This window comes from Balaenoptera ricei, chromosome 11, assembly GCF_028023285.1.
Source record: "Balaenoptera ricei isolate mBalRic1 chromosome 11, mBalRic1.hap2, whole genome shotgun sequence".
NCBI lineage: Eukaryota > Metazoa > Chordata > Mammalia > Artiodactyla > Balaenopteridae > Balaenoptera > Balaenoptera ricei.
Window position 1 is genome coordinate 56,542,528 of NC_082649.1, and position 16,647 is coordinate 56,559,174.

Here is a 16,647-nt window from a genome sequence, read left to right on the forward strand (position 1 = left end):
TATACTACCCAAAGCAATCTACAGATTCAGTGCAATCCCTATCAAATTACCAATGGCATTTTTTACAGAACTAGAACAAAAAAACCTTAAAATCTGTATGGAGACACAAAAGACCCCGAATAGCCAAAGCAGTCTTGAGGGAAAAAAGCGGAGCTGGAGGAATCAGACTCCTTGACTTCAGACTATACTACAAAGCTACAGTAATGAAGACAGTATGGTACTGGCACAAAAACAGAAATATAGATCAATGGAACAGGATAGAAAGCCCAGAGATAAACCCATGCACCTATGGCCAACTAATCTATGACAAAGGAGGCAAGGATATACAATGGAGAAAGGACAGTCTCTTCAATAAGTGGTGCTGGGAAAACTGGACAGCTACGTGTAAAAGAATGAAATTAGAACACTCCCTAACACCATATACAAAAATAAACTCAAAATGGATTAGAGACCTAAATGTAAGACCGGACACTATAAAACTCTTAGAGGAAAACATTGGAAGAACACTCTTTGACATACATCACAGCAAGATCTTTTTTGATCCACCTCTTAGAGTAATGGAAATAAAAACAAAAATAAACAAATGGGACCTAATGAAACTTCAAAGCTTTTGCACAGCTAAGGAAACCATAAACAAGACGAAAAGACAACCCTCAGAATGGGAGAAAATATTTGCAAACAAATCAATGGACAAAGGATTAATCTCCAAGATATGTAAACAGCTCATGCAGCTCAATATTAAAAAAACAAACCCAATCCAAAAATGGGCAGAAGACCTAAATAGACATTTCTCCAAAGAAGACATACAGATGGCCAAGAAGCACATGAAAAGCTGCTCAACAGTACTAATTATTAAAGAAATGCAAATCAAAACTACAATGAGGTATCACCTCCCACCAGTCAGAATGGCCATCATCAGAAAATCTACAAACAATAAATGCTGGAGAGGGTGCGGAGAAAAGGGAACCCTCTTGCACTGTTGGTGGGAATGTGCAATTAATACAGCCACTGTGGAGAACAGTATGGAGGTTCCTTAAAAAACTAAAACTAGAACTACCATACGACCCAGCAATTCCACTACTGGGCATATACCCAAAAAAAAACCATAATTCAAAAAGACACATGTACCCCAATGTTCATTGCAGCACTGTTTACAATAGCCAGGTCATGGAAGCAACCTAAATGTCCATTGACAGACGAATGGATAAAGAAGATGTGGTACATATATACACTGGAATATTATTCAGCCATAAAAAGGAACGAAATTGGGTCATTTGTAGAGACGTGGATGGATCTAGAGTCTGTCATACAGAGTGAAATAAGTCAGAAAGAGAAAAACAAATATCGTATATTAACGCATGTATGTGGAACCTAGAAAAATGGTACAGATGAACCGGGTTGCAGGGCAGGAATTGAGTCACAGATGCAGAGAACAAACGTATGGACACCAAGCGGGGAAAGCGGTAGCGGGGTGGGGTGATGAATTGGGAGATTGGTATTGAGATATATACACTAATATGTCTAAAATGGATAACTAATAAGAACCTGCTGTATAAAAAAAATAAATAAAATAAAATTCTAAATTATATTACCCGTTATTAAACAGATGGTTCGCTAATAGATGGAGGAACTTGGGAACTTGATTTTTAAGACACTGCTGATTGAATTATGAAAGAATCTGGTTTCTGGGGGAAAATTGGCTGTGCATAGCAAATAATTTAAAATTATGCTTTTAGTTGATTCAGAAATTCCACTTGTAGGAAACGGCCCTAAGAAAATGATTTAAAATGAGCATAAGTGTGCTCACTACTGTGTTTGCAATAACAAAACACTGGTAGTAAATTAAATATTCAAGAATACAAGACTAGTGAAATAAATTACACCACTGTATTTGTAGAATTATAGTGTATTTTAATATTTACTTAAACTTAAAATATGTTTATTGTTTGTCAGTAAAGGCAAAAGGTAGGTTGCACAACATTCAAAAATGTCATTTCATTTTTGAACTCTCTGTGTCTATGTTTATCAGTCTCTATATCTAGAAGCTAATAAGTCAGAGGAGCAGCAGGGCTCATCTATGGGTGATGAAATTATGAGCATATCAATTAGGGAATCTGTTGGCAAGCACAGAAGTCAATTCCAGTTACATTATGCAAGCACTGTTTATTTAAGAAGACTGAAAAAATAGATTAACCCATATTGAATCTAACCAAGGGGAAAGGGAGAGGGAGAGAGAGAGATGCACAAAAGAGTAGGAGAATTACATGAGGTACAGCTCTCTATATAGCTCTATGGCAACCAATTTATAAATCTGAGTGGTCTCCTGATAGTCCAGACATTAAGCCTTTAGTTGCTGGACTATAAGATGGTCCAGTGGATCTTTGGGAAAGAGACCAGGTAGCAAGGGTCGGAGGTGTGGACGAGAGTTCAGAGATCAGGTTAGTAGCTAGCTACCAAGCGGTACAAAAGTGTTTCAATAATTTTAAACAACCACTACAGCTGTACTCATGCAAGCAAGTTCACTATCAGCTTTGTCTATATCTACATCTCTACATCCCATATTTACTATTTCTTTTCTCCATGAGGTCTCTGTTCTATTTGTTTGTTAGAAGCATGATTTAAATATATTTCTTAGGAGAGAATAAACTATGTGGGTTATTCTAAGAGTTCTTAAAATTCCTCAAAAATTAGATAGATAGATAGATAAACAGAATAGAGATATATTTGTCAAATAATACCTTTCCTAAATTTAAGACACTTTTGTTTCAACTGTTCGTTTTTAATGATATATAGATATTTTTCCTCTGACTTCTAAATGCAAACTATGCAATTGAGGAATCTGATAGCAGTCAAATTCTGTGTTTCTTTTGTAGGTACCTTCTTTTGGCCTGCAAGTTTATATCGTTTTTATCCTTAGAGAGCAAGGGTTTTACCAGGTATGCCTGGGAGGCTGTGCCTTTTCTGATTAATTTAGATGGAACTCTGAATATGTTCAGTCTAGAGACCCTGATCTTTCTTCTTCAGAGTTAACTTTACTATCTATTTAATTATTGCCTCTACTCTCTTGACTCTTTTTAGTGAATCATGAGTTTGTTATCATGATTAAGAATTTTCCCCAAACCCTTGGTCTCACTGACTTTCTCCTATATCTGCTTCTAAAAGTTTTATATTTAAATCTGTAATTCATTTTGAGTGAATTTGGGTATATGATGGGAGGCTTAGGTTCACTTTTTTTTAAATTGGCCTTATGTTTTTAGAGCAATTTAAGGTTCACAGCATTTTTTACTCTCCGTTGATGATCCTGATTCTTAATTCACTGAAAAACTGAAGCCATCAGAAGATAATTTCTCATGACTCTTATAACTCACCTATATATCTAACATCTGTATTCATATGCTCTGCCTTCCCTAGTGGTACAATAGATTAACTATCTGCCTTCCTTTATAAAGCATCCTCCCCTCCTCTCTCGTTTACACAAGGACAACACTCCAGCAATATACCATTCCCTCGAATATTATCAGTTTCCTCCCTCAACTGGATTATTCATACTAGCATATGAACATACTGCTATTTCTTCTGCATTAAAAATCTAGTATCTTGAACACACATTCCTTTCAAACTGCCACCCATTTATTTGTTCCCCTTCTCATCAAACAGTACTTCAAATTGATGATTGTAGTGATTGTCTCCATTTCATCTCTTTTCATTTTGTCTTATACTCAGGCTAATCAGTGATTTTCCCCCATTATACCACTGAAATACTATTATAAATAGCCTTCATGTTATTAAATCCAATGTTCAAATCTCAGTCCCTATCTCATTAGAGTAGCAGTTTTTATGGTGGATCCCTCCTTCCTCTAGAAACAAAATCATGACCTGGCCTCCAGTCTAGGTTTTCCTCCTATTCCATTGGTTGCTCCTTCTCAGGTTTCTTTGTTACCTTTTCCCTATTCCCCTAAATCCCCAGGGATTTTCAAAGTGAAATCAAAGTCACAGATATTTATCTTCCTTCAATAACCTGTCCATGGCCTCCTTCTCAGTACCGTCTTCAGGACTCTTATGCCCTCCACCAGGAACAAACCCACTCTTGCCCAAAGACTTTGCTGTGTCCTATTAGGGATGCTCTGTATAGATCTGGATCACATGGCCCAGAATGCTCACAGTGGTCCTCTGATGCATCAAAGAAAAGATTCCCCCTTAAGATGTGAGGATCTTGGGCTTGGGAGAGGGTAATCCAAAGGCAACACCGAAGCCTCTGTAATTAATGGACTGGAGACTAGTGAAATTCCTTCAGGCGCTTAAATAACTTGCGAGTCTGCTTTTGTGATCTTAGACCAATTTGTAGTTGCAGTGTAAGGCAGAGTGACAAAAGATGAATGGCTAGAATTGGAGTGTGCTTTAAAGTGTCCTGTAGCTAGGGTACCCACCTCCCTTGTTCAAGAAAGAACACATCAATGTTAAGTAATATCTCTTCTCATGATTTGTTCTTACACAGAGGGGTTTCTTGGCAGGGATCCCTAATAAAAATGTATTATTTTTTCTCTGCTTCATTTTTGCCTTCATTAGTTTCCTGTAGTGCTTCTCCCTGAACCTCTTTTCACTTTATTAAAGCTCATCTTGTGGAAATTATCTTACACTAAAGAACATAAATAAACTTTTATTTAGCAAGCTGTGGAAATTAGGGATATGCAGCAAAGACGACTGAGCTCATTAAGCAGCAATGTCGCTAATGCTCTCTCACTCATTACTCATCCATTTCACTGATTGCTTTAACAGGAGAGGAGGTGCCACTCCTCCCCTGGATCATCACATCCTTCTCTATAGGTGTCACAGAAGACAGGAGATGGGGACCGGCCAGCCTATGGGCTTTGGTGCTGCAGGAGACACAATGGGAGTGTCATCACTGACAGCTCCAGGGTTGGGTATTAGCTTTCTCAGGCTCTTGCCTTCCCTTCTGCCTCTATAACAGGCACAGAAGGAGGCGATAAGAGGCACACTGAGTTTAGGAGATCCTCTGAAATGGAAATTTCATACTCAGCATTTGGTGGGAACTAGTTCAGGGGATCCGGAAAATAGCATCTATCATTTATACTGTGCACTAGTTTATTTCCACTCTAAACCTGTGTTTACAGAGTTAGCTCAACATTGATTCTACCACTGTTACTGCCGGAAGCATCCTTTACCCCAAATAATTGAAAGAACTTGTGATATATTTCACCACAAGATTTGTTCAAGTTCTTGTAACAGGAAATATGTAGAAACTGATCTTCAGACCCTGAGTCAGGTAAGGAACCTGAAAGAGTCTTCTATTTACACATGGGAACAGACTGCAGGAAATTATCATCTGTGTGTACATAAATTCATGGCAAATTTTCAGCTCCCAAATCACATGGGAAAACAGCTGGAGAAAAAAAAATTTTTTTTAAGAGAAGTATAGTTGATTTACAACATTATATTAGTTTCAGGTGCACAGCGTAGTGATTTGGTATTTTACAGCTCATACTCCATTAAAATTATTACAAGGCAATGGCTATGATTCCCTGTGCTATACAATATATCCTTGTTGCTTATCTATTTTATACATAGTAGTTAATGTTTTAAGTAGACTTCCTTAAAATATAGACTATGTGGCATATATGGAATTCACTTGGTGACTGGGGGCGGATGACACTTCACAAGGCTGGACCACCACCCTACAGCAGCAGGATTGCAACAGAGCTGTTCCTTGCTGGAACAGCAATATAACAGGTACTGCAAGGTGAGCAGTTCCGTGTAGTTATTTCTTTAATAAGGGGCAATGATTCCCCTGGTAATGACTCTGGAGAAGAAATCTAGTAATGTCATAATCTCAGCTATGCGTCAGGCACAATCCTAAGACTTCGATTGTGCCGTGTCATCAAATCTCCAAAATAATTCCATATGTTAGGTATTATTGTTACCCAGACCCCCTTCCATTTCACACATGAGAAAAGAAGGACCAAGCAAAAGGTCCTACAGCTAGTATGCAGTCATGCCAGTAGTTAAAACAAGGCTGCTTAACTGCAAAACTGTTGCATTTGACAGCTACCCTCCAAAACATGAAAAGTCAGGATCATAGTCTTTACATATTCATCCCGGGTAAAGAAGATAATATACAAGTTAGCAAAGTAAGCAGCAGGTTGTGATTAGGAGAAGCAGAGCAGTATGTGCCTGAGGTTAGAGGGTTAGAGCCTGGAGAGATTACAGAAAACCCAGCATGGAGCAACCGGAACTAATCGAGGGTATAGATAAGGACCAGGGACACCACTTCAACTTTCCTTGTGTCCGGGACATAATAATGCAATGGAAAGTCAGCTTGAATCAGAACAAGAAACTCAGTACTTCTTTGTACAGGTTTTCCTCTCTCTATTCAGTAAGTGGGGGACAACAGGGAGAAAGGGAATAGTTAGAATTTGATTGATTTTCCAATGCAGAGTGGTAATTGACCCTTCTCAGAAATGACATCCTGGAGACATCAAAAGAAAACCTTAGCTTGGTGGCGTGTGCCCATGTAAAACTGGAATTCTATTGCTAAAGAAAGCTAGCTAGTCAGGGCCCAGTAGTTATAGAAGTCACTCCTGCTCCCATTCTGCCCAAATGAAGAACTACTTTAATCAACGGATCCTGGAGGCACAAGGGCTGGATTCTTAAATTTGTTGGCTAGGAAAAAGCATAGATGGGCTTTGTTTTATTTACTGATTATAAAATGAATACATCTTTATCCTGGAAAAAAAATTAAATTTGCAGAACTACATTAAGAAATATGCAGGGGAGTAAAAGGTACAAGCTATTGGGTATAAAATAAGCTACAAGGATATATTGTACAACATGGGGGAATAGAGCCAATATTTTATAATAACTATAAATGGAGTATAACCTAAAAGAAAAAAAAAAAGAAATATCAATCACCCATATTGCCACTCTTTAGAGGCAATCATTGTCAGCCGACATAACTTTTTCATACCCTTCATCTACTGCTAACTTCAGACCCCACTAAAGTCCAAGATGTCCTAAAAGATACTATTTATAATTAACGGGGGCTGTACCACATGTGCTGAAAAGAGTCTAAGAAGGAAACCCTCTTTTTCCTTCTTCTCAGGCTCTGAACAACCATTTCTTCCCCTGTGATGGACAATTTGATTAAGGAAGACTCCGAGTAAAATTGATGTGTGATTGGGGCAAAGGATTTTTCTCAGCCCTGAGAGGTAAGATTGACTAGTGATAGGACATGGGTGCTGTTCTGGGGTAGCCACAGTGAGATCTTCAGATAGCCATCCTTTTGTCAGCTTCATGCCAAACTCCACAAAGTACCTCAGGGAAAGAAATTAGTTGGCAAACTCCTTGCTTATCAAATCTTTTATTTTTCTCTCAAAGGCTGTCACCCTTTGAGAGAAAATAATGGGTGAAAAGGTACCACTTCCCAGCACAGAAGGTTCTGAGGCACAGAAGGTTCTTTCTCAAGACTTAATTACTTCATGCTAGTAAAGAGCCCTTCCCGAAGCTCTTTCAGAAACTGAAACTAAAAGACCTAAGTGTAAGGCCAGACACTATCAAACTCTTAAAGGAAAACATAGGCAGAACACTCTATGACATAAATCACAGCAAGATCCTTGACCCAGCCCCTAGAGAAATGGAAATAAAAACACAAATAAACAAATGGGACCTAATGAAACTTAAAAGCTTTTGCACAGCAAAGGAAACCATAAACAAGACCAAAAGACAACCCTCACAATGGGAGGAAGTATTTGCAAATGAAGCAACTGACAAAGGATTAATCTCCAAGATTTACAAGCAGCTCATGCAGCTCAATAACAAAAAAACAAACAACCCAATCCAAAAATGGGCAGAAGACTTAAACAGACATTTCTCCAAAGAAGATATACAGATGGCCAACAGACACATGAAAGAATGCTCAACATCATTAATCATTAGAGAAATGCAAATCAAAACTACAATGAGGTATCATCTCACACTGGTCAGAATGGCCATCATCAAAAAATCTAGAAACAATAAATGCTGGAGAGGGTGTGGAGAAAAGGGAACACTCTTGCACTGTTGGTGGGAATGTAAATTGATACAGCCACTATGGAGAACAGTATGGAGGTTCCTTAAAAAACTACAAATAGAACTACCATACGACCCAGCAATCCCACTACTGGGCATATACCCTGAGAAAACCATAATTCAAAAAGAGTCATGTACCAAAATGTTCATTGCAGCTCTATTTACAATAGCCAGGACATGGAAGCAACCTAAGTGTCCATCATCAGATGAATGGATAAAGAAGATGTGGCACATATATACAATGGAATATTACTCAGCCATAAAAAGAAATGAAATGGAGGTATTTGTAATGAGGTGGATGGAGTTAGAGTCTGTCATACAGAGTGAAGTAAGTCAGAAAGAGAAAAACAAATACAGTATGCTAACACATATATATGGAATCTAAGGAAAAAAAAAAAAAAAAGGCCATGAAGAACCTAGTGGCAAGATGGGAATAAAGACACAGACCTACCAAAGAATGGACTTGAGGATATGGGGAGGAGGAGGGGTGAGATGTGACAGGATGAGAGAGTGTCATGGACATATATACACTACCAAATGTAAAATAGATAGCTAGTGGGAAGCAGCTGCATAGCACGGGGAGATCAGCTCGGTGCTTTGTGACCACCTACAGGGGTGGGATAGGGAGGGTGGGAGGGAGGGAGATGCAAGAGGGAAGAGATATGGGAACATATGTATATGTATAACTGATTCACTTTGTTATAAAGCAGAAACTAACACACCATTGTAAAGCAATTATACTTAAATAAAGATGTTAAAAAAAAAAAAGAAAAAAGAAACTGAAACTAGAATGAGATGAGATCTGGGACAACTTTCACCAAATTGCCCTCTCCGTTTTTGTATAGTATGTTTGTGTTTCTGGTGGGGCTACAACAACTGTACATGTGCACAGTGCACACAAAAATACATCTCTTTGATGCATTCACCACTCAGCCAATGTTCACAGACCATCACCTACATCCCAGGGGCTATTTTGGTTACTGCTGTGGTAATGAAAGCACCATGTGCTCTAGAGGGCTTATATTTTAGTAAGAGATACAGACAATAACAAATAGTATCTAATATAATTCAAAGTATTGGGGCTTCCCTGGTGGCGCAGTGGTTAAGAATCCACCTGTCAATGCAGGGAACACGGATTTGAGCCCTGGTCCGGGAAGATCCCGCATGCCGCGGAGCAACTAAACCCATGTGCCACAACTACTGAGCCCACGTGCCACAACTATTGAAGCTGGCATGCCTAGAGCCCATGCTCTGCAACAAGGGAAGCCACCGCAATAAGAAGCACACGCATTACAACGAAGAGTAGCCCCCGCTCACCCCAACTAGAGAAAGCCTGCGTGCAGCAATGAAGACCCAGCACAGCCAAAAATTCAAAATAAATAAATAAATGAATAATTCAAAGTATTACATAGCACAACGAGAGAAAGTTTTAAAAGCATCATACAGACATGACGAGATGCTTCTATTTTGCATGGGATAGTCAGGTAAAACCCTCCAAGGAGGTCTCTTTCAGCTGAGTTTGAATAAAATAAGGGGACAAGGCCATGGCTGACTGGAAGAAAAACAAACCAAACAGAGGAAAGAGTAGGTACAAAGGTCTGGGAAAGGGGGAGGTGGGAGGGATCAGGGAGGTGGTGAATTTGCTTGGCCTCTTTAAGAAACAGCACTTGCGGCTGGAGTGAGGGAGGGAAAGGGGAAGTGGAAAGAAAGACCTTTAGAAATCAGATAAACAGAGCCTGAAACACCATGAAAAGACATCACCATGGAAATCACTGGTTTCTCCCCACTTCTGCAGCCCTGAAGTCTGAATTCCTTCACGGGGCACTCACCGTCTTTGATGATCTGGACGCCACTCACTACTCAGCTCCCAGCCCTGACCCCTGGCTCATGTTCAGGCTTCTCTTCAGTTGTCCTGAGCTATCTCACCCACCCAGCTCCTCATGTCCTTCCTGGCCTCTCTGCCTCTGCACAGGCAATTTCCTCAGCCTCGAAAGCTTTCCTCCATATTGACCTGGTGAATTATGACCCTTCTGAGAAAAAACACCTTTGATGTGAGGCTTTTCCTGACTCATACAGGAAACCACCCTTGTCTTTATACCACTTCTATTTCTAGCATATCTGATAGGTGCTTTGGGGTAATTACTTCTCTGCATAAAAATATGAACTTTGTGCATTCACAAACTAGCTCTTTTAGATTCCGTATGGTTAGCACAAGGCCCCATGCATGGTAAAATAATAATAATAATGCACATGAATAAGTGAATGAGCTTGTGAGTGCCTACATGAATGAAAAGTTGTCTGAATGAATTTGGGGTTTGTTTTACTTCGGGTCAATAACACAAAAAGTCATCACAAAAAGGACTCCTCTTTCATTCTCATTCAGCCAAGAAGACAATTTTTTTTCTGAACTTTTTCTTTTTCTAAGAGAAAACGGCAAGTGAAGTAAATGTCAAGAATGTTCTATGCATGGAAAATATAATAACTACATAATACACCTGTCAAAATGGTGTTTAAAATAAAATGCTAACAGGCCTATAAAACTGAAGAGGCTTTGTGGGAGTTGCTATTATAAAGCAGTTTTTAACGCTCTGCAAAGAAAATTATCACCTACGTGAAACTTTTAGAGCAACTGTGATTTAGAGCTGGAAACTGTACTTGACACTACCAGTAAGCCATTTCAAACATTTCTTATATCTGATCATTGGTTTGCAAATCTATAGAATGCACCAACTCTTATGTGCTCAGGGCTGGATGGGGAGGAAATGAAAGACATTTCAGAGTAAAGTTTTTCTTTAAATATTGCCCTTTACTTAGGGTCAATGTCTAAATTTAACATAGAATATTAAATATATGAAATTAATATGTGCCTAAATATTATATAGGAAAAATAAATGATCTTCCATATGATTCAATGATTGAATTAAGCTGGAAGTAAAATCCCCTCATAAAAGTCAAGATATTAAAAATCAGAGGTAGGTCAAGAAAATGAACTAAAGATATTTTTCCTGCTCTATTTTTTCACGTCCAACATCTCTTTTCTCACTTTTCTCCTTTGGTCACAATTGCTCTAGGTGCTGTTGATCTTCTCTCTCTGGCATGGATAGGAGTGTTCCAGCAGAGCCTAAAATAGGAAATGCCTCAGGTGAAACCACGGTGGACACTGAAATCATGGATATGGGCAGAGCTCATCCAAGTGTACAAATAAAATCTGGCAATTTGGAAATGGAGTCTAAATGAGTTAACCAAATGGAGGAGCCAAAAAAGGGACTGATATCTGAGGTCCACAGCCAGGAGAAGTGGGGGTCAGTGGTGGGGGGGAGAAGTAGAAAGGAGAGGAAGGAAGAGGAAACACAGCTAACACTTATTCACGGCTCCACGTTGTCAGGCACTATTTTAAGTACCAAGAGCAAAAAGCACACAATTAGCCAACAGCATCCTGGCACCCGCCTGGAGTAGGCTTGATAATCAATTGGAGGAATTACCTGGCACGGCTGGCTTGGTTCAAAGGAGAAACTATTGGTGGTAATCATGAATAGTCACCATTTTCCATGACTTTCCAAGAGAATCCCCTTGGATTCTCTTCTTCCCACTGGTACTGTTCCTTCTCTGGGTTTTTAGTCTGTCATTGTAATTGTGGATCTCTAAACCACAGTCATTAGCCCTCTGGTTTTCTCTAATACTCTCCCTCTTTCTAATCAGCTGAAAATACTCTCAATACTTCAAACAGGATGTCTAATGACAATTCGTAGATCTTTAAGCATTCTCTCTAATCAGTTGAATGTAGGAATCACCATTTGGATGTCCCACCATTACTCAAACTTAGCATAGCCCTTTTATCACCTTCAAAGAAACTTCTCAAGACACTAAGGGAATTATAAATTCTACAGAGATATTTTAGACATATTGTATTTATTAATTTGTTCACTCTTCTTAGATTCCAGGACAGTTGATTCCAGGGTTTGTGTCTTTTTCTAAGCAGCATTGCTTAGAGCATCTAGTACAATGCTTGGCACATGGAGGGACCCATCACGTGTTTAGTTTACTGAAATGAACTTAATGGTTAAGTAAATATGAAGAAATGGAATAGCTAAGAAAACACAATTTAGCTGAAATATTTTGGACTGTTCAGAAAATATTTTTAGCAATATTTTCAACCCTGGATTCTCTATGTTCATGAGTGATTTTCAAAATATCAAGGAACATAAAATATATCATATACTTTGTTGAGCAAAATATATACCTTCATATATATGAAAAAATAGAATGATTTCAATTGCAATATCATTTGTAGCACCAAGCAGAAATCACAGAAATACTCATTAATGAGGGTTGGTAAAAGAAAGTGTGGTACATCAACAAAATAGCATATCACATTAAATACTCTGTGTGTGTGTGTGTGTGTGTGTGTGTGTGTGTATGAGAAAACACAAGGTGCAGCCCAGTTTGTGTATCATTATCATTCTGCTTGGATTTATTTTAAAAATTCACACTGCACAAGAAACTGGGAAATACACACTACTATATATAAAATAGATAAACAGCAAGGTCCTACTGTATAGCACAGGGAACTATATTCAATATCTTTTAATGATCTATAGTGGAAAAGGATCTGAAAAAGAGGGACTTCCCTGGTGGTGCAGTGGATAAAACTCCATGCTCCCAAGGCAGGGGGCCAGGGTTCTATCCCTGGTCAGGGAACTAGATCCCACAGGCATGCTGCAACTAAGAGTTCGCATGCTACAACTAAGGAGCCCTGGAGTCGCAACTAAGGAGCCTGCCTGCCACAACTAAGGAGCCAGCAAGCTGCAACTAAGACCCGGCACAAACAAATAAATAAATAAATATTTTTTTAAAAGAATCTGAAAAAGAATATATATTAGATATTGTATATATTCACTGTACATAAGCTTTTAGTTTGATGTAGTCCCATTTGTTTACTTTTGCTTTTGTTTCCCTTGCCAGAAGAGACAGATCAAAAAATATGTACATTGCTAAGGCTGATGTCAAAGAATATATTGTCAATGTTTTCTTCTAGAGTTTTTTGGTTTCAAGTCTTACATTTATTTAAGTCTTTAACCTATTTTGAGTTTATTTTTGTATATGGTGTAAGAAAGTGGCCCAGTTTCATTCTTTTGTATGTAGCTGTCCAGTTTTCCCAAACACCATTTATTGAAGAGGCTGACTTTTTCCCATGGCATATTCTTGCCTCCTTTGTCATAGATTGACATATAATCTTCAGTTTACTGCTGAGCTCTCTATTCTATTCATTGATCTATGTGTGTCTGTTCTTAATGCCAATACCATACTACTATGATTACTATAGCTTTGTAATACAGTTTGAAATCAGGAAGCATGATATTTCCAGCTTTGTTCTTCTTTAAGATTGTTTTGGCTATTCCGGGTCTTCTGTGATTCCATACAAATTTTAAGATTAAAATTTGTTCTAGTTCTATAAAAAATACCATTGGTATCTCGATAAGGATTGTGTTGAATCTGTAAATTGCCTTGGTAGTGTGGATATTTTTTAACGTTAATTCTTCCAATCCATGAGCATGGTGTATCCTTCCTGCTTTAGCTGCTTCTCACAAATTTTGATATGCTGTGCTTTCATTGTTATTTAAATCAATATTTTAAAATTTTTCCTTCTGATTTCTGTTTGGGTTACTTAGAAGTATGTGTTTAATTTCCAAATATTTGGGAATGTTTCAAGATATCTTTTGTTATTGAGTTCTGGTGTAATTTTGTGATGGTCCAAGAAGAAATATATATATAATCGTTTAATATATATACATATTTAATTTTTTAAGATTTATTTTATGACTCAGAATGTGGTCTAGGTCACTGAATGTTCCATGTGCATTTGAGAAGAAAGTTTGGTGGAGTGTTCTTTAAATTTTAATTAGGTCTAGTTGGTTGCTAGTTCTGGCTATCTATAACCTTAGTGTTTTTCTGCTTATTTGGTCTATCAGTACTTGAGAGAGAAGTATTGAAATCTCCAACTATAATTGTGGATTTTTCTATTTCTCCTTTAAGATCTGTTTTTGCATCACATATTTTGAAGTTATGTTGATAAGTGCATAGAAGAAATATGTATTTTTTTAAAAGAAAAAAGGAGTTACAATGATATTTTCAGTTAAAATTTCAAATGAACAAGTTTTGACCTAATTTGATTTTATATTTGTTAACTTTTTATTGAAAATCATGTTTTCTGAAATATATTAAGAACATTAAAGTTTGTACTTCTCTGATCAGTAAGAGCAAGTATCTTTTCATACAGTTAAGGGCCATCTTAAATTATTTTTCTCTGAACTGCTTATTCATGTATTTTGTCCATTTTGCTGTTAGTCTTCCACTTCTTAATTTTTAGGAGTTATTTATATGTTAGAGATTTTCAAACATTTTTCTGTTATACATTTCCATGTAGATTTTCCCAATATTTTCATTTGGATGGGGGTTGTCAAAGCTTTTTTTTAGTTATAAATGCTTTGTAATGTAAATGAAATAACCAATATTTTCTTTAATTGCTTTTGAATTTTGAATCATAGAGAAATTTTCCACTCCTTCATTTTAGAATGAAATCCATCCATTCTTTTCTAGTATCTTTATAACCTTTTAAAAATATATTTAGGTCTGTCAACGATTTGGTGTTTGTTCTGTGTTTGGAGTGTTGTACAAATTTTTATCTTTTTTCAAATGGCTATCCAATTTTCCAATACCATTTATCAAAAAGTCCATCCATTCCTCACTAATTTGAGATAACTTCTTTGTCATATGTTAAGATTCCATATATATTTCAGAGATTTACCTTTTGTTCAATTAGTCTGTAGGAACATTCCCATATAGCCAATACCATACTGCTTTAATTATAGAGGCATTACAATTTGGTAGGGCTGTTCCCCAAATTGCTCTTCTCTTTAAGGATTTTTCTAACTAATCTTGTCTTAGAGAACAGCGTTGTTTTCAGATTGTTTTTTTTTCTTTTTTCTTTTTTTTTTTTTAAAGCTTGATGGTATTCACATTGCTTAATTTGTGTCATGCTTTATTTATTTATTTATTTATTTATTTATGGCTGCGTTGGGTCTTCGTCTCTGTGCGAGGGCTTTCTCTAGTTGTGGCAAGCAGGGGCCACTCCTCATCGCGGTGCGCAGGCCTCTCACTATCGCGGCCTCTCTTGTTGCGGAGCACAGGCTCCAGACGCGCAGGCTCAGTAGTTGTGGCTCACGGGCTTAGTCGCTCCACGGCATGTGGGATCTTCCCAGACCAGGGCTCGAACCCGTGTCCCCTGCATTGGCAGGCAGACTCTCAACCACTGGGCCACCAGGGAAGCCCCTCAGATTGTTTAGTTACAAAAACAATGTGTGTATTTTATTGTAATCCCACAAGTTTATGAATTTACTTAGCAAGAACTGACATCTCACCAATATTCCTTGGACTCTCTAACCATGAACATATTACTTTTCTATCTGTTGAGGTCAAATTTTTATAATGAATAATTATTTTAAAGGTTTTCTCATGTAAGTTTTAAACATTTTAAGTATATATCTAGGATCATTTGTTGTTTGTATTTTGTTTGGGGGACATTAAAGATAACTCTGGCTTCATTAAATTAGTGTGCAATGCTAATTCTTTCTCCTGCTCCCTCACCATTGAAGCCTCCCTACTTTCAAGCTTCTACAAAGCATCTATTATTACGACCACCATTTCATCACCTGTAATTCTGAAATCTTATTCACACACATTAATGACAACCCGGATTGTAGATTGTTCACAGGGTAGGTTGGAATATACAGGAATCTTTCTTGAGTGTATGTGTTGGAAGCTGGCTGAACTGGTATAAAATCTAGAAGGAAGAAGATTGACATGTAAACTTATTAAGGTGAGTTCAAGAAGTTGTAACTTGGCTTATGAAACTCAGAATGTCAGCAGCCCTGTTCTTCACTTAACTTCTTGCACTCCTTTCCTACCTGGTAGATTGCATCTCTCCTGGGCATATATTATGTCAGCAGAACATCCCGACATAAATTTTCTTTCACTTAAGTTCACAGGCAGTGTTCAGGAAAACTGCCATTAGGAATTGTAAGAGTGAAAGTTGAAGCGGGTGGGATGCAGAGGGGTGGGGACGACAATTACGAACTGAATTGGAGGCATTGTTCTGATGCTGTGAAAGGTGCTTTTAAGTATATTAGTGATATTCCTGTGAAAGCCACCTTATTAATTCATTCAAAATAAAACAGCCATTATGTAGAAATTGTGACACAGAAGGAAAGAACATAATGATCCTTTTGTTACAAACATCTACGCAAATAAGTCAAGATTCAATCAGGGTTCCCTAAAAGAAATGTTAAGTGTTAGAATTAATGGATCTTTTGAAAATATTTCTGAATATTACAAAACTATTAAAATAATCTAAAAATACCTATTCTTTCTTCCCATATAGTTCTTTTCTCTCTTCCTTATACTAATAAGTCTCCCTAGAAGTTAAATATCTGTTTCAATTAACCTTATTTCTTGTTGACACTGAGCTCCCAATTATTAAAAAGTAGGACAGAAATAAATGGTTATCAA